Below are 20,698 nucleotides of genomic sequence, written 5' to 3'. Positions count from 1 at the left end.
AGGAGGTGCTTTATGTATTCTGCTGTCTGTTCCTATTAAACAGAAATTGAACTAGAATGAAGGAAAAGCTGCCTTTGTGTGAGGTTTGCAGATATTTCTGGCTATCTGGAGTTGCCATCTGTTGTTTAACCAAAATCTTATTTTCTTGCCTATATTTAGCAATTTCCTGCTATAAAGTCATTCACATTCTTTATTGAATCCTTTAAATGTAAGTTGTGCGAGCATCTGAACAGTCATGTGCGTGTAAAAACACCTAATTTCTAAAATTACTATGGCTGAGGATTTCAAACATTTTTGGCTTAGGAATTTTTTTCCTTTGCACCAAATCTTTAAACAAAGCATCTTTGGTTCCTAACGCGTTTTCAGGGGAACACTGGCAGCAAACAGTTCAGGGGACAAAGGTACCCAGTCCAGAAAAGATCATTCCCTTGCTTCTTTCTTCCAGAAAATGTAATGCTGCAGTTTAAGCAGCTTCAATCACAGCTTTTCTATTTTCCTGGTTTATAACTTTTGTTAAATTCTTGGTATGCATTTTTAATACAAAATACCAAAGACGTGCACCTTTTAAATGGAGGGGGAGCCTTCTCTGCCAGCAAGAGCAGCCCTGGCCAGCAGTGTGAGGCTCCTCAGCCAGAGGCTCTCTCTGAACACCGGATTAACTTTTCCATGTAATGAATGCTCTTCACCCAGGCAGAGGGCAGAAGATTTATGTTTATGATCATCTTAAATGGACATGGATGTCCATGGTCTTATGCCTCAATTTGATGTTCAGTCTTGGTCCACCTGGCACTGAAGTCAAGCCTTTATTTTCTGAAGGTGGAAAAGCCTGTGGCAGGAAGAAAAATAATCTAAAATTCCAGGACGAGTTCTCCTCTGACATTGCTGCGAAAGGAAATCAAAGCTTTATGGAATTGTGCATTCTTTCTTTCATACGTATCTGGAAAGCCCTTTCTCTTCAAAGCCTGAAAGCAAAGCCTGTTCAGACACTCCAGTGGTTTTCCATAGAACCGTGCTCCACATTCCGGGTATATTTACGAATGGGCAATCTTTTTTTTAACTATAGGTGGGTTAGCAGGTGCAAGTCCCAGCCTGTTTTTGACAGAGGTATCTGGATTTGCTGTAAGAAGAGAACTTGCAGGAGGTTCTAAATACACTTTCTGTTGTCAGAGAGGTCAGAAGGTCTGGGTACCAGGACGTGCCTTCTGCTTCAATAACCAAGTTTACTTCGGATGTTGCTGGGCATTTCTCTTGCCTCCTCAATGACTCAAAATGGTCATTTCTGTGCCACAGTTGCCATATGGGCTTGCGCGTTAACTTTTCATTAAGTTGTGTTATTCCTTGACAATATGAAGTATCCGCTAAATGAAACAAAATTATTAATTACTGAACACAATGACACCATTTAGCCCTAAATTTTCACAACTAGAGGGATTAACTAAGTATGTAATGCATCACTGAATGATTTAACAGAGCATCATAACTCTTTTCTTTTCACCATAAATTGTAACCTGGAATTGTTTTTGTAATGGTAATTGCTTTATCTTCAGTTCTACAGTCTTACATAATTTAACTAGTATTGTAGCAGGATTTCCCAAGAATAAAAAAAGCAGGTGCTGTCAATGGTAATTTAAATAAGAAAAGACATGTTAAGTGGTTCTTCTTTCGCTAGTAATAGAAATTAATTAGCTTTGAGCTGCTGTGGAGGTTTTACATATTTTGCTGTGGACTGTTATGTTTTATAATTGTATGGAAAGTAGTTTTGATCACATTATATGGTGTGAGGACTCCGCGGCAAGGTAGAGGTGCACAAGTCAAATGTCAGCCTGCCTGGGTGTGGAGACTGCGGAGGATTGTGAGTGTAAATTGAGATCTTCCGAGTAAGTCTTTGAATTGTTAGCAAAGGTCGTGCTACAAGTCTGAAATATGCTGCTAAACACTTCTTCCTTTAAAACTAGGAGCTACTGGATATTTAAACTAAAGTATGTCTGCTTTAGACTGACTTTACCCTGATGTAAACTGTTGGAAAATAGAATTGATTCAACTAGATTAAATCAATGCGAAACCAGAGAGAACAGCCCCACATACAAAACAGAACTACTGTGTCCATGCATACATTAGCAGTGCCACTCGAATATACGGATTCTGTCGAGGGATTTTGGTATATGTCTGCATTAGAACCTAGTGGATCCCAGTAAGTGCAGATTTATACATGGTGCTGGACTTGGTCCACTTGCCACTGGAGTCCAGATCAAACTTTGTGATTTTCAGAGGGTTTTTGTTTTTACTACTCTAGTCTGATTCCAATGGCTTGGTGTCCGCAATGGGTTGAGGTGCATCTTCTGGTTTAGTTTCATGCAAAGGAACTCAGCCAGCGTGCTGTGACACAACTCTGCAGGACAAACTGAAGTACAGCGAAAAGGGCTGATTGAGTGACTTCCTTCAAAATCACACTCCTAATACGAACTAAAAGAATAATGTGTAATACATATATATGCAGTGACCTCTTCAGTGGTGAGAGCAGCACTAGTCACAGTGAAATGTAAAACATTTGCTTTTGGGATGTTGCCTATTTGTGTATGTTTTAAGAACAGAATGATTCTCCTAACATTATGATGATTATTATTAGTATTAATATTAGTAGTATTATTATTCCAGAAAATGTATTAGCTTTTCAGAGTGTCACATTACTGTCAACGTGTTTGCTTGACATTCCCACAGTCTTGATAGGATCTGACTGTTAGGAAATACAACACAGGACATGTTTGCATCAGTTGTGCCAGCCTTACTTCTCCTGTGTGTGTTACAAGCAAGAATTAACACTTTTATGTAGATTACTGCTGGAGCTCCAAAAGACTTTCTAATAGTCATTTAGTTTCCCTTCCTTCTAGGTGTGATGTGGGGTTTTTATTGTTGGTTTTTTTGTTGTTGTTGTTCACCAGATGGTGGATGGTTGAGGGTGGATGTCTTTTCTTTATATCCGAGTGTATAAATTGGGGGTGTGGTAGGTGGGAAATAGTCCTTTTTTTAGTTAAAGTGCTGGTTGCAAAAGCTGCTGCTTTCCTAAGGATGTGAATTTTATCTTTAATGTCGGGTTGTTCAAAAGCAGAATTATGGTCACACTTCTTACTTACGGAAAGTGAAATAATTAATGATTAACAGACACGTAGTCAGAAGCTTGTGTCTTGTTTTCAGGTTTGTAGTGAGTCACTCAGCTTTCTGCACCTCACTTAAATGGGATGGCATCTTGCAAGCGATGCTTGGTGTCAGTGGAGGGTTTAGGTAACCATATCAAGCAGAAACTACAGATGAACTACATTGTCATCTGTTCATTTGTGGCATGGTGAATCTGCAGTCCAGATAAGCTGTTACTGAATGACTGAAATTGCATATTTCTTAGACTTGTAGGGGAAAAAAGATGACAATATTTATATGTTGTTAAGCTATAAGGGACATTCTAATCATAATATATGCATGCTGAAGAATCAAATTTAAGACTGCAAATGACATCTTAATATGAATGCATATTTATTGTTAAAGTAATTTTGGTAGAATTTTCTTTGTTTACATAATTTTTGTTTTGACCCCTATTCTTGAATGCTCTTTACTGACTGGTTTCCCTAATTCTGTTGGTTTTGTCTTTGTGAACTTTCATTTGAAAATTGAGGGTAAATTTGGGTTGTCTTTTTCTCTCTTGTGTATGGCGGTAAGAGTATATACCCCCTAAGCAAAGAAAATTCCATCCTAAAATAATAGACCGTGGAAATTACTTCCTACATCCTCTGCTCCTTGGTTTCTGTTCTTATTAGTTGTGATACACTAGGCAGTTCTCCAGGAGTACGTTTGCTCATCTGTAATTAGTCACATGGAGAATGGACCAGCTGTTGTTCCCAAGTGGGACCCATTGAACCTCAGGTACTGGACTTGGAACAGCAGTGCACCAAGCAGACTGATTGTCCTACTTCCTACTGATTGAGCAAGTCACACAAGTCTGCTCCTGTGAGCAAAAGGAATCTTCTGGAATACAGCCTTTTTTTCTCCTACAAGGAGCTCCTGCTGCTGTCACTGCAGCTGCTGAGTTTGCATCAGAGGGCATCAGCCTGTCTGGCAGTGAAACTCTTTGGCCTCTGGTTCTCAGAAGCTGCTGCTGAGAAAGCAGAGACTCAGTGCCCCTTTCCCATTTCTGAATGTGGCAGCACAAATTGCTTTTTTTGGTTTTGCTCTAAAATGTAACATTCAGTACATGATCTGCTTTGCTTCATCTTCTTCCTCTTAGAAGAGCAGTGCAAGAAAAGGCCATTGCAGCTTTTTGCAGATACGGAAGCTATGAGAGAATAAAGAAAAAAGGCACTTCTCTGGACCAGGTTTAGTATGTTGACTAGGGCTCTGGGTTCCTGAAGGAGCGTATTTTCTCCATACAGGGACTATTAGCGGAGTAAACTTTGTATTCTGTCCTGTTGGACTACACAGAACATTTTTCACCCTTTGATTTGTCCAGAGGTGAGCAGAGAACTGAAGCACTGTTGTTCAGCGGATTCCTTCTGGAGTGCAAGAATGGCAGTCATGTTGAGCATCCAAGCTGAAAGTTTGCTAGAGTTTTGAAATTAACAGAAGTTTTGGGGTGTTTTTGGTTTTTTTTTCCAGATTCTCATAAGGTATTTCGAATATTTAAAATTAGTCTCTGAACTCTTAACAAAAACATTTGATGCTGCAAACTTCCGTTAGTAGAAGAGGTCAGTCTCAATTTCTGCTGAAATGTGACAAAGCTGTTCATATTATTGAACTGATAAGAATTACTTACTTTATAAAATAAATATTTCCAATTGCTTCTTTAATAGCAGTTTGCAAATTAGCAGTCATTTATGATTAAAAGATCTTCCCGCTCTTTTGGATTTATTCCTTGGGTTTTGTTTTAAAATTTATATTAAATCTATAAAACTGTGTGGTGGATGGAATTTCTGTAGTGATGCTGTTGTTGATTGTGTTTGGATTAACAGCTTAATTGTGGTCAGAACTGGGCGTTCTGAAAACTCAGCTCTGCACACATGCAATCTTTTTATTTAAAAAAAAACACCTCTTTACCTGCCACAATAATAATTGCCTCTTTAGAATACAGACCTGTTCCCATATACAACAGAGGAGCTGTAAGCAGATCTTCCCTCAAAGTCCTTGTGCAGACATGCTGCTGGAAATCAGTCTCAATTCCACCTAAATTTCTCTAAAAATAAAGAAGTCTTGCAAGTTAGGAAAAACATCAGTAGAAAGGATTTTCAGAATTAGTGTCTTACTCTTCTTCCTGTGATGAAACAGGTGTTGATTTTAGCGTTTGTTCAGCTTTAATGCTGTGTGTCAGAGATGGCTTCCTTTTTGAAGAGCAGAGTCATACATGCTAAAAGGAGCTGGTTAACTCAAGGTTCAAACTCTGGGGACATCTTGCTGCAAGGGATGACCAGCACAAGGTTAAGTCAACACAACAGAGCTTAAGCAGGGTTTAGGTGCTCTCTATACAGGCATTTTTCCGGTGCTCAGGAGGACTAATGCTTGTGTTCTTCTGAATGCGCATCTGTACAAGGTTACTCTTGGAAATATGGGAGCATTTATGGTCCCTCATCTGTAATTCAGCTAAATAATTGAGCTAGTCAAGTCATGTATATCTCCTGAGTTGAATGATTCTGAAAGGGTTTTTGCAAGCCATTTTCAGTTGTCTTGGATTTTTTCCCCTTCACTGTACAACTGTTCTGAGTATGTTTATTCTATTACTAGTGAGTCAAGAGCTAACAACTTCAATGCTGTACTTAGAATAATTTTGTAAATTCTTTCAATAAAAGACTAAGAGGAGAAATCTAAGGGAAAACCTTAGTGTTCTTTACAACTACCTGACCAGAGGATACAACAAAGCAGAGACAGACTCTTCTCAAGGGTGCACAGCAATAGGATCAGAGGCAACGGACACAAGTTGAAATATGGGACACTCCACTTAGATGCAGTAAAAAGACACTTTTTTGCTTTTTTTTTTTTTAATTCTGGGTAAATTTTCACCCTTGGAGGTGTTCAAAAGACTCAACTAGAGAGGTCCCTGAGCAGGCTGATCTGATTAGACTGGCTTTGAGCAAGTGCTGGGACTAGATGAACTCCAGAGGTCACTTCCCTTGCAACCAAACTATTTTTGCAGTTCTGTAATTCTGTGATTCTGTGGAAACACAGAGATGTGGCCTGGCATGTGATGTACATGGCTGCCAGTGACTCTGGAGGAGGTGAAGTGTTAAGTTCCTTACTGTATGTTGTCCAAAAGAATCATTTGAGAGTGCTGTAGGAGTTGGAGTGTAAGATGCGTGTGGGATCATCAGACTGGACTAGTGTCCTTTTTTTTTTTTTTTTTCTCGCCCCCCCCCCCCCCCCCAAAAAAAAAACAACAAAAAAGCCACAAAAATTACATAGCCATAAAGATTAATAGAAGCTACTGCAAGCCTGAGGAGGTATCCAAGATGTATGCAAACAGCTGGAGTTTCCATACTTCCCTCTATGGGCCATCACCTAAGCTGCAGAAACTGGTATGGGATATGTCGTGTGGTGTTGGACACAGCAGGAGAGAGATGTGATGCCTGAGAAGACCGTTTTGAATTCCGTGCTGTCTGTGCATCCACTGCAGACCATAATGATATTCTTGCAGTTCGTAGCTGGAACAGTAGTAATAGAAAACCTTCTTTTATTGCAGTTGAAAGTGGAAGCAGCTCCTGAAAGTGAACCCCCTAATGCCAGCTAAATTAAAAGTAGGAAAGCACTTGGAATAATTCAACAAACAATGAGTGGGCAGAAATCTAGAAAAAATTAATTCATTTTATGTGTTCAATATATTTGCAATGATATTTAATTACTGTTAGGAGAGCTTGGAAAAATCTGAAGGAAAGTGCACTTTAATTCACCGTAAGCGAACACTTTTACTTATGTTGAAAAGGGGTGTCTTGCTTTTCTCTCGATTATGCTGGCAGAAGGAAGGTGACAGAAACAAGGGGGCTACCTCCTTCCATTGCAGAAAAGACTTTTTCTGAGAGCCTTGGTTGCAGCCTTCCTAATTTTTCTGTCAGAAGAAGTTTCATTTCACTTGACTTAGGTCATGACTACAGAAAAACTGAATAGTGAGGTGAGGGATAGGCGGTATTCCAAGCTTAGGCAGCCTGGCTGGAGATCTTGCAGTGGGTCCAACGCAATTCGTAAGGGGCCTTTTCAGCCTGGGTGAATGAAAAAAATCAAACCTGGCAGTAAATATCAAGATCCTTTGGTCTTTCTTTGTAATTTATTAACATATAGGAGAATTTACTCCTGTGGCTAGAATGAATGCGCTTGGGAACCAAAATGGCTTTTGGATGGTCGTTTGCCAAGCGCAGAACCAAGATTAGATCGTTGGGATACAGAGCTTGTGTGCTTGCTTTAGGTTAAGCCAAAGAAGAGACAAAGGGAAGTATTTGTTGGTTGACCTCTGGCCCCAATGCAAAATATGGAGAGAATAGCGATGAATCTCCAAAGCCTGCTGGTATAGTAAAGTGCTTGGTATTCCATGAAAAAACCATCATGTATTCCCTAAATAGTTCATTTTGTTTTCTGAAGTTCTGAAAAACTCGCTTTATTGAAATGCATGTTGTTGCATCGATTTTTCTAAAATACACCTTGTTATCTTTTCTTTGGTAATTGGTGACTGGTAATGACTTTGGCAATTTAACATGTTCTTGCAGACACTTTTCCCATTCCCCCAGATAACTGAAGTCAAGAGAGAGGGCCTGTCTGTCAATCTCTGATGCCTGTCAACCTGCGTGATTGACGGGTTTTGGTCCCACAATGGAGACCATTTCTGCAGCCCCCATTCTGTTATTTTCTTCTTTCTTAATACTTGTGGGGGATGGTGTTTGCTTTATAATCTGTCTTTAAAATCCAACTTGGAATGAGGCCAGTTCCTAAGAAATTATCACAAAGTCGTCTTAGCTTTGCATCAAGAAAATTCTCTGGAGAGTTTCTTAAGCTGTGATTCCACCTTCCGAAATTACCTTTGCTCAAAATCTAAGGTTCATTGTTCTTCCAGAATCCTCTTCAAAATCCAACAAAAAGGCTGTGAGGTCTGCCTAATGTGTTTTGATATAAGAAAAGTAATTTGTTAGTGCTTTACTTTATTTGGGAAGTTCTTGCTTATGGGATAACTGGCATATGAATTTTCTCATGTAAGGAAAGTAAGCAAAATATGTGAGACTGGGAGCAGGGAAGGGGAGGGTTATTTGCATTAAGAGGAAAAACTCTAAACCAGAAAACAAGAAAGACTTCTAGAGGGAAGGGTAAACATGTTTACTAGTTAAAAAGGAAAATAATGAAGCTGTCATTGTTCATCCCCCAAATTATGCATTCTTACAAGCAGTCTAATCAACTTGGCATTAATTCACTTAATTGTGAATTAGGATTGTGCACTAGGATTGTTTCTGACATGAGTTGTATTTAAAATTTAAGATTTTTTTTCATGAAAGAGAAGAGTGTGAGGAGAACTGGTTTCTGTATTAAAAAAAATTATCTTAGTTTTTTGTGAAGAAAGATCACATTTTACTCAAAAGCTAATTCTTTTAATTTTAAAAATAAGAGATAATTCAATATAAGTCTAAAATCAGTTTCTTCCACCATGATTTATGGAGGTAAATGTGACTGCTGTGTTGGTTAACTTCCCATAGAATCAACAATATTGATGTGATTCCACTCAGTGCAACGTGGACGGGAACAGAAAGGAAACCAGGGATGAAGAATTGCCGTGCTGGAGTCTGAAATACCTGAAAGGGCATGTGCTTACCAAATACATTTACAAAGAACTAACCCTGTAATGCCAAGATCTTTCTTATTAATCACAATAAATTTACCTGTTGGTTCTTACAGCTAGCCTCCTAGCCCTGGTACTCACGCAGCCGGGCTCTGAGCAGGTGCTGAATAAATGCTGGCGTGTGTTTTGGGGCTGTTCATTTATTTCCCATCCACTGTTTCGAGGCTGAGGACAGATCCAGAAGTGCATGCTACACTCAAGTGCTTAATGTTGGGACAGGACTGTTTGATTTGCTACGTGGTTTTTCCCCCTCGCCAGTTGTTTACTGAAATGGTGGCCAAAAAAATCCACCAACCCCAAAAGGACATATTTAATAAAACTAAGATCATCCTCCTCTGCTAGCTCTGTTACTGACATCTGAGTTTGAACGTAATAAACCTAGATTTAGCTCTTGTTTATTCATTGTTTCCTGTAGTAACAAATAGAATAAAGTAATCAGTTCCCAGATAGAGTCCAATAAGCTGACAGGGAAATGGAAATAGATTGAAATAGCCTGAGCGTGTGGCTGTGTGTATGAATTTCCACTTCTGTTACACAATTTGGACCTTGAGACCTTGAATCCCATTCTTGCTGGATAAATTGCTGAGCACCCTGAATTCTTTAGATGCGTAGATGACTTAGTAGTTCAAAAGAGAGTCCTATATAGTCTCAATTAAACTACTTGGATTATGCCTTTGCCAAAGCATGTATTAACCTGTTACCTTTTGGCCACGTGGGTGGGTGATGGTGAGTGGACCAAGAGTGGCAGGAAAAAAGAATTAGCAGATGCCACTGATGTACTAGCAGATAAAAAGGCAGGAAGAAAGCCAATATGGGAAAATGTATAATCCTTGGATGTTTTCCTGAGGTCCTTGTTGAATGAAAGACTATATAACATATACTACGTGTCAAAAAGAGAAAAATACCCCAGTATGATACAACGTGTTTGAGTGATATACCCTGTTTGGATGTGGCTAACCTATTTTTCCAAAGAGTTACAAAGACTAGTTCAGGTTAAGAACAAGCTCATTCCTCATGGTGCTTTCTGCATAAAGTGGCCACAAGCCTCTGTATCAGGGGATATAGGTAGCACATAGGAATGACAGTTTGATGGAACTAAGAGAAACCCTATCTCCACTGGTGTTTCCTTTTCAGGGATATTCTTTCCCGTCCTTGCTGAACCATTCGGGATGTGTAGTTCAGGGGAAGCTGTAATTTTCTGAGCTTCAGAATAGGGGGCAGTAAGGTCACAGTATTCCTTGAACACTTTTTGTTCTATTACTGCTGGAGTACATAGCAATAAAGTGATTTGGAATGACTGCATCTTTGCTTTTACATCAGGACTTACCTCATACTCCGCTAAGGTGACAGTTGCTAGAGCCCCTGCCTTAGTGGTGGGCAAGGTGTAGAAATTGCGTGCACCCACATTAAATAAGACCATTCTAAACCACAGGCACGGTACTTCTAAAATGTCTTACAAACCATATTATAGATTTAAAATAGAACCCATAGATTTCACTGTACAAAGAATGGCAAAAATCCAATTGATGCTTTCCTATTTGAATGTGGAGGAAAAGCTAACACGTACACAGGAACACCCATCCTGTGGCTTTCTTGCAGTCATGGAGGAAAAGTCTTACCTGGGCCATCGGTGACTGCAGAATCGGTACCAGTCTGATGCACCAGGTCTGTGGAGGTCACTGGCTTTATCCGTACAGACAGGGCTACAGCATATGTTTCTTACACCTGTGGAATTGCCATATGCTTTCCTACACTGGACAAGTAGAATAGTTTCAGAAGCTTTATTCTCCTCTATGTCAAATTTCTAGAAGGATCCTTGAGTCTGGCATGGCTGTGGTCTCTAAATGATGTCTGAGTCACCACCAGTACTACCAGCCCTTCATTTGCAGATGTTTCTTTTACCTATAGCAACGTCTCTTGTGTTATGCCCTACTGAATTTTATGTGCAATTTCATTCATTCCCCAACCCCTCCTTTTTTTTAAAGATTACGTTAAAGGTACTAGTTGCTGTTCAGATTTATTTATCATGTTCTTGTATTCCCAGATGTAGTAAGTGGGAACTCTTGCTTTACTCCCTGTGCAGTTTGTTGTTTTGTTTAACTGCATGAAATCATCTTCCTTTTGAGCTAAGCAGACCCATGCCTGCTGGTCTGGCACCAGTTTTGTGACCTGTCTTTGAATTCTGTCCATTCCTGCTGTGATGTTTCTGAGATCAAGCAAACAAAAATGAAACCGGTGTTCTGGGTGAGGACATACTATTGATTTAAACACAGGCATTAATATTAGTGCTGTTGGTTTCTGTCTATTCTGGATGGATCCCAACAACTGTTTTCCTTCTCTGATTGTGCTGCACTTCAGCAGAAGACTTGGTAGAGTTTTCCCACAGCGATGTGCAAAGCTGTTGCTCTCAACTGAGATCTCTGAGGTGGCTATGAAATGGTGAATGTGTAATGTTAAAAAGGTACAGAATTCGGTGGTAGGGAGCAGATGTACAAAAAAAAGGATCTAATTGCAGGCTTTTGTCAAAAGGGTTCATGAAGCTAGCGTAGGTCCAGAGAAGCCTGGGTGGAAAAAAGAGTGAAAAATAGCTGGTAAGTAAAGATATTAATATGGAAAAGTAGGTGCCTATACTCTGAATGTGATGGTAGGGGTTAGAGCTTCAGTGTCTCACGTTAGAAAGTGGTGCTTGGTCTAATACTGACATCTGTGGCAGCGTGCAGCGTTGGGGCTGGTGCGCTGTGATGGGCCTTATCCTGCCTGGATGTGTGCATCCAGCTCCTGATCAATCTGCTGAGGTTTTTATATAAGTAACCAGAAGCCTGCAACAAATTCCACAAACTGACAGCCCTCAGTTCTGAAATAACTGTAAATTACAGCAGTTTAAATTAAATCAATATGTTTTATAAAATTTAGCCTTGGCTAAACAACTGTGACAGTTCGTAGCAACCTGAACTTCAGATGAACCTGCCCTATGTATAAATGAAATGTCTGATGTCTTTGTTAGTTTCTCACGTAGCATCTTTCCACACTCTGGCTGGATGCTCTGCATCATATGTTTATTTCTTGCAGAAGGTACGTTTAACTTTCTGATTGTCACTGTGTGGAATATGAAGGTGGAAGCCCTGATTTTGCACACAATGAATATATTGATAGATTTATCTCATTTACTGTACTTGTCTGTCATATCTAAGGACACTAATGAGTTGTTTTCAGGGACTAATGAGAACTGTAATGGCTAATGGATGTTTACAGCATCGCTACATTTTACCATGCGATAATGCGAACACCAACTTCAAGTTCCTTCGAGTCTTTAATTAAAATTAATTTCATCAGACAATAAAAATCTCAGAGAAATTGGTGAGAAGTTTGTGATCCTGCTGGAATGACCAATTGCTCTGATGGACACTTTCTTTGAATGCTACTTTACTTGTATCTTAAATAATAAATTCCTGTAAAAGTCCTTTGAGAACTAGCTTTAGAACAGACCCAACTCAAAACCAGATCTTCCCTGTTTGCTTTTTGTTTCCCATTAATTCAACTGCAAAAAGAAAAAGTGACATAGCCAAGCTCTTTATTTTTTTGATGTTATTAAACTGTGCTCATTTATAAAATAGCAAATATTAACTGGAAAAAAATAGTGTTTCCCTTGGTCACAGTAGTCCAGATTTGAGATAACTGGAATGGGGTTTCTTCTCCTCTGGTTTGGATGTTTGAAAATTAGGCATGTGGTCTGAGGTAGAGATCTGGGCTACTTGTGGTTAGGAAACAAATACCTCCTGAAGGTAAGATATTCTGTCTTAAGTAGGTTTCCAGAAGGAATGGGACACTTTACCCGGCATGTGTACCTATATGCTTTTTCCCCTATCACCATTGCGGTCTGGGAGCTGGCGCGCAGCCTGTAATCCAGTCTCAGTCCATGCTGCTGCCAAATAAGCTTCCCAGTTTGCTGTCTGGCAGATGTAACCAAAGGTTTCTAGCTCCTTTCTGGGTTTGATCCTGGGGTTATTTTTCCATGAGATCAGTGAGATAGTCCAGTTGATGATATCATTATGCAGTTTGATGCATGGTGAGGAAAACCCAGGTTCTGAGTCCGAGGAGAGGAGCACAATCTATTTTAATGGCAACCTGTGGTTAATTCAGGCACGACGTACTTGAACTGCCAGGCCGGGACCCACGCAGCAGTGCTGGAAACATCCCTGTAGGTACTTGCAACTATAGTTACTTAGTCTTCAAAATCTGGCCTATGTTTATGGCTTTAGAATTAGCAGATTTGATCCTCTCTTAACTGCATTACATGCACCTCCAAAGCAGAAAACCAGCTTTCTTGGTGTTTTTCAGTTTTTGGAAAGTTCCTCAACTTTGTGCAATTTCTTGAGATAGAAAAATTTCTTTGCTTCTTTTTGCTTAACTGAAACCAGAAGTAATTAAGCCAAAAGCATTTATTGATGCAAAACCCTAAAGAACTGGCAATGAAAATAGTATAGAAGTTACGTAACATTTGGATGAGTTTGTAATATTTGAGTTGGTCTCTACAGTAAAGGTGATTTTTGCTCGCTTCCTCACACACAAAAATCTAGTGCCCTTTAACTTGTTAAAATTGAGTAAGAAAATATATATCATATTCTTATTGAGTAATAATAATTAATAATAATAATAAAAATAAATAAATAGAAATTTGCTTATTGAGTAATAATAAAGAATAAAGAAATAAAAAGCCCTTACTCAGGGCCTTTATGTAAATTACTGTAATTTCTGATTTAATTTTATGTAACTATTTTTAAGAGGGGGGAAAAGAGTGTTTTTAAGAATCTATTATAAAATGCTGAAATATATTTTGTAAAAATCATATTAGATTTAAGTGAAGTCAAGATGTTTTATTACTCTAGTGCCTGGTAAAAGGGAGCTTCATTGAGAGGGAGGAAACCAGAGAGGCTTAACATTTCAAGCTGAAATTGGCCACAGGTGACTCAAAGTTGATAAACTTTGTGGTTTATCAACACAGCAGGTTCTGTGTTGGCACTCAAATAAAGAACTCTATAGCACTTTTGAAATCTCAGCAAAATCCAGAAAATTTTTGACTGAAAGAGTCCTTAAAATAAAAAAACAACCTGTGGAGCAGGTTTGAAAAAATCACGAGCATAAGCATGTAGGGGAATCAAAAAATGAGGCATTTTGTTGACCAATGGACACAAACAGAAGAGGTCATGTTGCCTGTAGGGACACTTGCGGAGCTGCTGCTGTGGTGTGGGTGCGTGCAGGGATGAGGCGGATGCGCACCCCAGCACCCCGCTGGCGGGGCGCGTGCGGCAGCTGTGGCAGGTTCTAGCAGTTCTCCCAGTACTGCTGCAGCCACACCGCTGTGGGAGACCCCCAGGCTCTGCTGGGCTCAGGTTTACAACAAGCTAGAAACTTTCTGGGTTTGTGCCATAGCACCTAGCATTATTCCAAGGTTTCTGTAAAAAAAAAAAAAAAAAAAAAAAAAAAAGTTGTGTGGAAGTGACATGCAAAACAAGGGAGGAGAAGAAATACTGCCCTGAGCATAGAACTTGGCAACATGATCGTGATTACTGTGGCTTTTGTGGCAGAGCACGAGACCAAGTCTAAGCCTACATTTACTGATGTTTTTAATTTTAGTTAATTACTATTTTCAGTGAAAGGGAGCATTTGGTTTAATTTCACTAAATGTCTAGATTTATTCTGGAGAATCTGATTATATCTTCCATTGTTAGCATATTATCTTCATAGTATTTTTACTTAGACAAATTCTAGGTCATAGAAAGTAAAGAATTATGTAGATCCTGCTCAATTTGAGCAGCGTATCGCTTTCTGTGGAACCAGCTGGGATTATTTCATAACAGATTATTATTGTTCTTTTAGGGATTTCACTAAATTTATTTCAAAGATTTTCTGAATAATAATGCTTAGGTTATTCTATGCAGCAGGTGAAATCTACATGGATTTTGCAGTTGCCCGAGCATTCTGCTTTTGCTAGCTATGAAGAATGGTTTATGGTTAAATTAAAAAGAATTTATTCCCATTTTGAAGTGAGAACAACTATTTTTATAGAGTTGAATTTATGCTCAGTTATGTATGAATGCGTTATTTTTGCCTGTGGCTTAAAATTGCATTGGCTGATGTGGTAGAATTTTGGAGATGTGTTGGAAGCAGACTGAAATGTAAAGCCAAAACAGTATTTACAGAGTGGAAGGGCTCAAGCTGAGCTTCGACAGGATCCCTCTCCTTTACGCTTAGGAAAGAAGGAGGAGACTGATAGTCTGTTCATCTTGATCTAATAAGTCTTGATCTGAGGGTGAGAATAAATATGTGAGCTGAAAGGGGATGATGCTGTCAAGGGAACTGCAGTCACTTTAGGTGGCAAACACTGTGCGAGAAAGCAGAACAGACAGAGGAGACTGATCGGTAGCCCCGAAACAGGAATGTGGCTTTTAGAGCTGGAGAAACAAGGGCAAGAGAAGCTTCATGACTTCACATCATCAGACCCACCCCTAAGATGTGTGGGACCACAGGCTGTGACGGAGCTCATAACCCTCTGTTAAACTGGTAGTTTTTTAGTATTTTTAAAGAAAGAATGTGGGTTCCCTGCACTGCTGGCACGCTAGCACACCCCACCTGTATCCTCTCGATTGACAGATGTAGTCAATATGATACAAAGGATGTTCTCTCCAATCCATCTCTGATCCAATCCTTCTCTCCAATCCTGTTCTCTGATCATTATTTCTTCTGGAGAGCTGTATTTTCAGTGAGTCATTGTCCTGTGTTACAAATGTATTGCAATATTGTCTGGCTTGCCTGACCTGGTAAACATTTTCAGATGTGTCTTTGTGCTTCTTTGATTAATCCCTATTCTCAGAAACAAAAGAGGTAAACCCAGTGAAGCCTGGAGTATTTTGCTGGAGAGTTTTGCCTTTTTGATTACTTTCTCCATAATTGTAGCAGCTACTCACCATTTTGGGGCTGCACATTCCTTTACATGTGCATTTGAAAGGTACTTGCAAACACCGTTTCTTGTCTCCGATTCACTGCAGAGTTTGTGTGCTTCTTACTCTAGGTTGGGATGTTCAGGTGAGAGGGAACGCCAGCGGTTGCATTCTGTTGTTTTCCCACTATAGAGTCATCTTTCCTTTGAATACCAGTATCGGTGGACTATTTAGACATTTCACTCTTTCTTCATCTCCAAATTCTTCCTTTATTTCTTAGAAAAAGTACTCTTTTTCTCTTGCTTACATAACAGGGAACAGTTCTGGGCATTCTGTCTGCTCTCCCACAATGAGCAAAACTATTGTACTCCGCCTGATGAACCCTTGCCATATCCTGGGATATGCTCCAAGCTGCACTGGCCTAGTGGTAGTGCTGCACAGATATTTTTAAAATTTTTATTTATTCATTTTTAATCTGATATTCATACTCCTACCAGCATTTTCAACAGCAGTCTGGAGCCAGAGTTGTCTCCTGATTTGTGTTGGATAAGGAAGGTAGTGAGTGAACAGCAACAGCTTTTTGTGGTGAATAGAAAATGTCTACAATGTCGGTACCTCACCTAATGCTCCTTTCCTTACTTTTTTCTTCCTCCAATGTTTCTGAGTGTGCAGATGTTTCCTAGTTAGTTATTATTTAAGTGAGCAGCTTCTTGCTAACATGTTAATTAAAACTCGCTGTCCAGAATCTCTTGGTACAATTTGCAGTGTAATCTGTAGCCTCTAGTGCATCATTGTATCTCTATTAAAAGGAATTCTGTGTAATGATGCTGGGATTTAATTAGTTTCTTTGCCGGTGTTGTAAAACATAGTGATAAATGAGCTAACAGGTCCATGGATCATTATTCTACTAGAGATGAGCTTATTAGCTGATTATGAATCATTAACAAAGTCTACATGGGATTTGCTTATCTAATTCAACACAATTTTGAACATTCAATACTCTACATTCATTTCTTTCAACTAACAACATTGTATTTAGATTATAATCTTGCATCCTTTATTTGGGGAATTTTCTTCTTTAGTGTTAAATTCTAATTATATTGCAAGTGCTGTGAGAAGAACTTGTGTCCATCTGTGATGAATGCAAAGCTGTATTGTAAGGTTTTATAGAACTGCATATTTTTTTGTTTGGTTTTGAGTATGTCTGTTTTTTAATCATCTGGCATTGCAGGAAAGAAGGAAACTAAGACTCTTCTCAACTTACATTTTTAAAAATAATACACTAACTAGAGAAAAGTGAAATACACTCTACCTGATAGGACTAATCATGTAGAATGGGGTGTAGACATACCCATACAGTGAGTTTTCAGTTTGGGGTGGGGGCCTATGTAGCATCAGTGCAGTTAACACAAAAGTGTACTTCATGAAGAATACTACCCGAGAGATTTTTCTGAGAATGAAATACTCCAAAATTTGGTGCTGTGAGTTTATCTTCAGTTAAATAAGACAGGATTTCAGAACATTTTTCCAGTTATCGTTGAGTATCTGCAGGTGCTTAAAGTACATTCTCGCCTTGACCTCCCTGATGCTCACCTTTTTAGCCAAGCCGGTCTTGGTTAGATGGACTTCAGGCTGGGTTTTTTGCTGTGCTGTAAGGTTAATTTAGGATTATTGTAATGCAAGGGCAAACATTTTCTGTCCTGAATTTTGTTAGCTGCTTGTTTTTAAACAAGTTTGTGAAAGGACATACATATGCTAGAAGTAAGAATATGCCCTGTTTTTGTGTTCAGTTGTTGTTTCTTCCATTTAATTTTAAAATACGTGCAATGAATGAAAATCAGGAAAGGAAGCTTCTCTTCCATTCCAGTGCATCATAGGACCTTAGCAAGTGGAGTTTGTGTTGCAGTTCAGTGACGTCAGACCAGCAGAGTGAGATCGTGCTGGGATGGTGACACCATGAAAGCCCCGTATGTGCGTTCCCAGAGCTGTGCTGTGAGCACTCCCAGCAGCTGTGTCCCAGTTCACCTCAGTCATGAGACTGGTTGTCACAGAATAGTGTTGCCATCAGGCAGAGCACATCACCAGACTCTGCGAAGCTTCCTGTGAGGGCTCTGTTAGTTACAAAGAAGGATTTCTTGGTGTTTCTAGACTCCTTTTTGATTAGGAGCGCTAGTACTGCGGGCTGATCAGTTCCTTCGTGAGATTTGAGCAGGTTTCTTACAAAGCGGTGAAATTCATCTGTAATTTTTCAGCTGAGAAAATGGGCTATAATACATTGTTGCAGTGCGTATGTTAAATAAGAAGCTAAAAAATAGGAAAGCCTAACATAATAAAAATACTTACGCCTGAAATGCCTGGCAGGGGCGGCAGGAGGAGTGCAAGCAAACGCTTTGTAGAAGATCTCACTGTAACTCTTCAACTTTCTGCAATGTGAAACTAAATAATAATAGTGACAGGTAAGTTTTTAATGGAGGTGGAGACACAGATATGTCATTTCTTTTCACAGCTTCATTGATTTTTGAACCAGCAGAACAAAAATAGTTTTATCCCTGTCCACTTGTCTAAGCTCTTTAGTTTCGTCCCTGCAAGTTACTTCTTTTCTGTCCCCAAGTGTGTAACACTTTTCAGGATACTTCATTCTCTGAATATATCTTTATTTAGCCAATTTATTGCTAATTATAGAAATTATTGCCAGTATTACAAATTATGAGCCACTGGTACAGAGATATAGTCTGTGTGCAAATACTGTTGTACACTCCTTGTTTCTGCCAAGCGTGTTCATCTTTAAGATCATGGTCCTTCCAGTGCAGCCGTAGGGATTTTCAGCGTGTTTGCAGTGATTTGCACAGTACTAGGCTGGCTGCTGGTTGTGTGCTCCAGAGCCTGTGGCAGCATCAGGGGTCAGTAGTCTTCCTGCTCTAGGTAGATGGGACAGAGATGAGGATCTAGGGCACCTCACTGTTATTAGCCAGAATGGTCTTGTAAGCACGGTAACGGCATCAACTAGGCAAGTTACTGATGAACGTATTAGCAATAGAGAACAGCAGGGTAAAATTGCATTGACGGTTACTGATCTGCAAATGATGAGCCGTTGTTTGTAAACAGAAAGTAGCTTGGCACAACCTACTCTATGTACTCCTTATCAGAAAATAACGTGCTTAGGTGCACAAGGTATATCCAACAGGCATGTGTCTCCGATTCTCAAGCATTCCAAGACATCTGCAGAGTATTGACTTGCCTGTGCTGTGCTTTACATATTCTTATCCTGCCTTTGACCCACAGCTGGAGAGAAATTAATACTGAGAGATGGCTATTTAGTCTTCTCTATCCAAGGTCTCCTTGAGTTGCGTGCTACATAAGGATACTTGTGTGTTCTTCTCGGAAGGTGAGCTCTTTTGCTGGATATGCTTTTACTTTACTCTCAAAAATGTAGCTGTCATTGAAAATGACCTCTGCGGAATCTGCCTTAGTTGCTTCTGCATGAGAAACTGTTAATAATTCTTCAGGAGAAATCCTGGCAATAATGTAAAAAGACGATGATGGTGATGGCAGAGTTGCTGTTATATAGATAGTTTAAATAGAGAGTTAAAAAATCAGGATGTTCCTCAAAAATTGGCAGCTGAAAGTGGATACAATTTTCTTGTGATTTTAGCAGGATTCCTCTCTTAAGAATATACTATTTACAGAGCCATTAGTTCTAATCCTTTCTGATCTTTTGTTTATCATGTCAGAGGTAAATATTACTTGGTTTGTCCCTGTGGGAGCAAAGAGCATACTATTTTTGTTTCTGTGTTATTTTCTTTCACTGAGACAACCTGTTATTTTTTCCTTTGAGAAAGATCTGTAAAATGACAGATGAATTTCCAGCAAGAGTAATATTTCTTAATAGTTAGGGAAACAGGTTTGTGTTGCAGAGGTGCAGCCAAGAAGAAAAATAGAACTAGAAAGGCACGGCTTAAAATATAATAGGATAGTAACACCAAATGAAATGCTAGAGATTTTCAGGATCCTTCATGATGCAACTGGAAAAGTTGATTGTGTAAACATATACCCTTTAATTAGTTTCTGTTTGCATAAGCATAGTACCTTTTCAGTCACACATTATCAGTGATCGTGAATTACAGTATTATTAGCTGCACTCAAATCTTTTTATAATTGCAATTTTATGTTGTAGAATAATTTATTCATTTTGAACCACTTATTCAATTTCTAAATAGAGATCATTTTATGAAGTAACTTAATCTGGTTTATTTGAGATTTTTATAAACAGTAAATCGGATACAATGTCAGTGTAAAACCATCAAATTTTATTCATTTGTATTTGGGATAAAATACTTGCTCTTAAAATTAATTTTTTTAACAAAGCAATGTTAATTTTTGTTTTGAGCAAAATACTTTAATCCTAAGAATTTTCATGAATAACATTTTTCATAGCAGTATCTGTACTGCTCAGGAAGCAATGTGGCTGTTTATTTTGTAGAACACATTTTCATTTCATAAGCAGTAGGATATGGACATTTAAATGAATTGAAACAAAGCAGGTTAATTATTCAGGGACCTCAGACTAAAATAAGTTAAGTCACAAATGTGCTCTCATTATAACCTGGATGTCCCTAGATTACTGTGAGTATTGCCCCTCGCTCTTAGACCAGTATTTTGTCTGATTAGAGGTTTGTTTTCCTTTTTAGTATCTATTTTGCTATTTTGAAAAACGGCATCCCTTTTTAGATATACATTAGTACCTTGATAGGGATAAATCTGTATTTCTGCTAACAGAGTACTGATTTCTGGGGTTTGTAAAGGTCATGTAAAATGTGGTTAGGCAACATAATTCTTTGAAGATCATTATTACTACCTCTGTAAATATATGTAATACACAATAGCAGAGAATACTAACTTTTAGAGCAACATGTAC

The sequence above is a fragment of the Falco peregrinus genome, chromosome 3, assembly GCF_023634155.1.
Source record: "Falco peregrinus isolate bFalPer1 chromosome 3, bFalPer1.pri, whole genome shotgun sequence".
In the NCBI taxonomy this organism is placed as follows: Eukaryota; Metazoa; Chordata; class Aves; order Falconiformes; family Falconidae; genus Falco; species Falco peregrinus.
Note: the sequence above shows the minus strand (reverse complement) of the source record.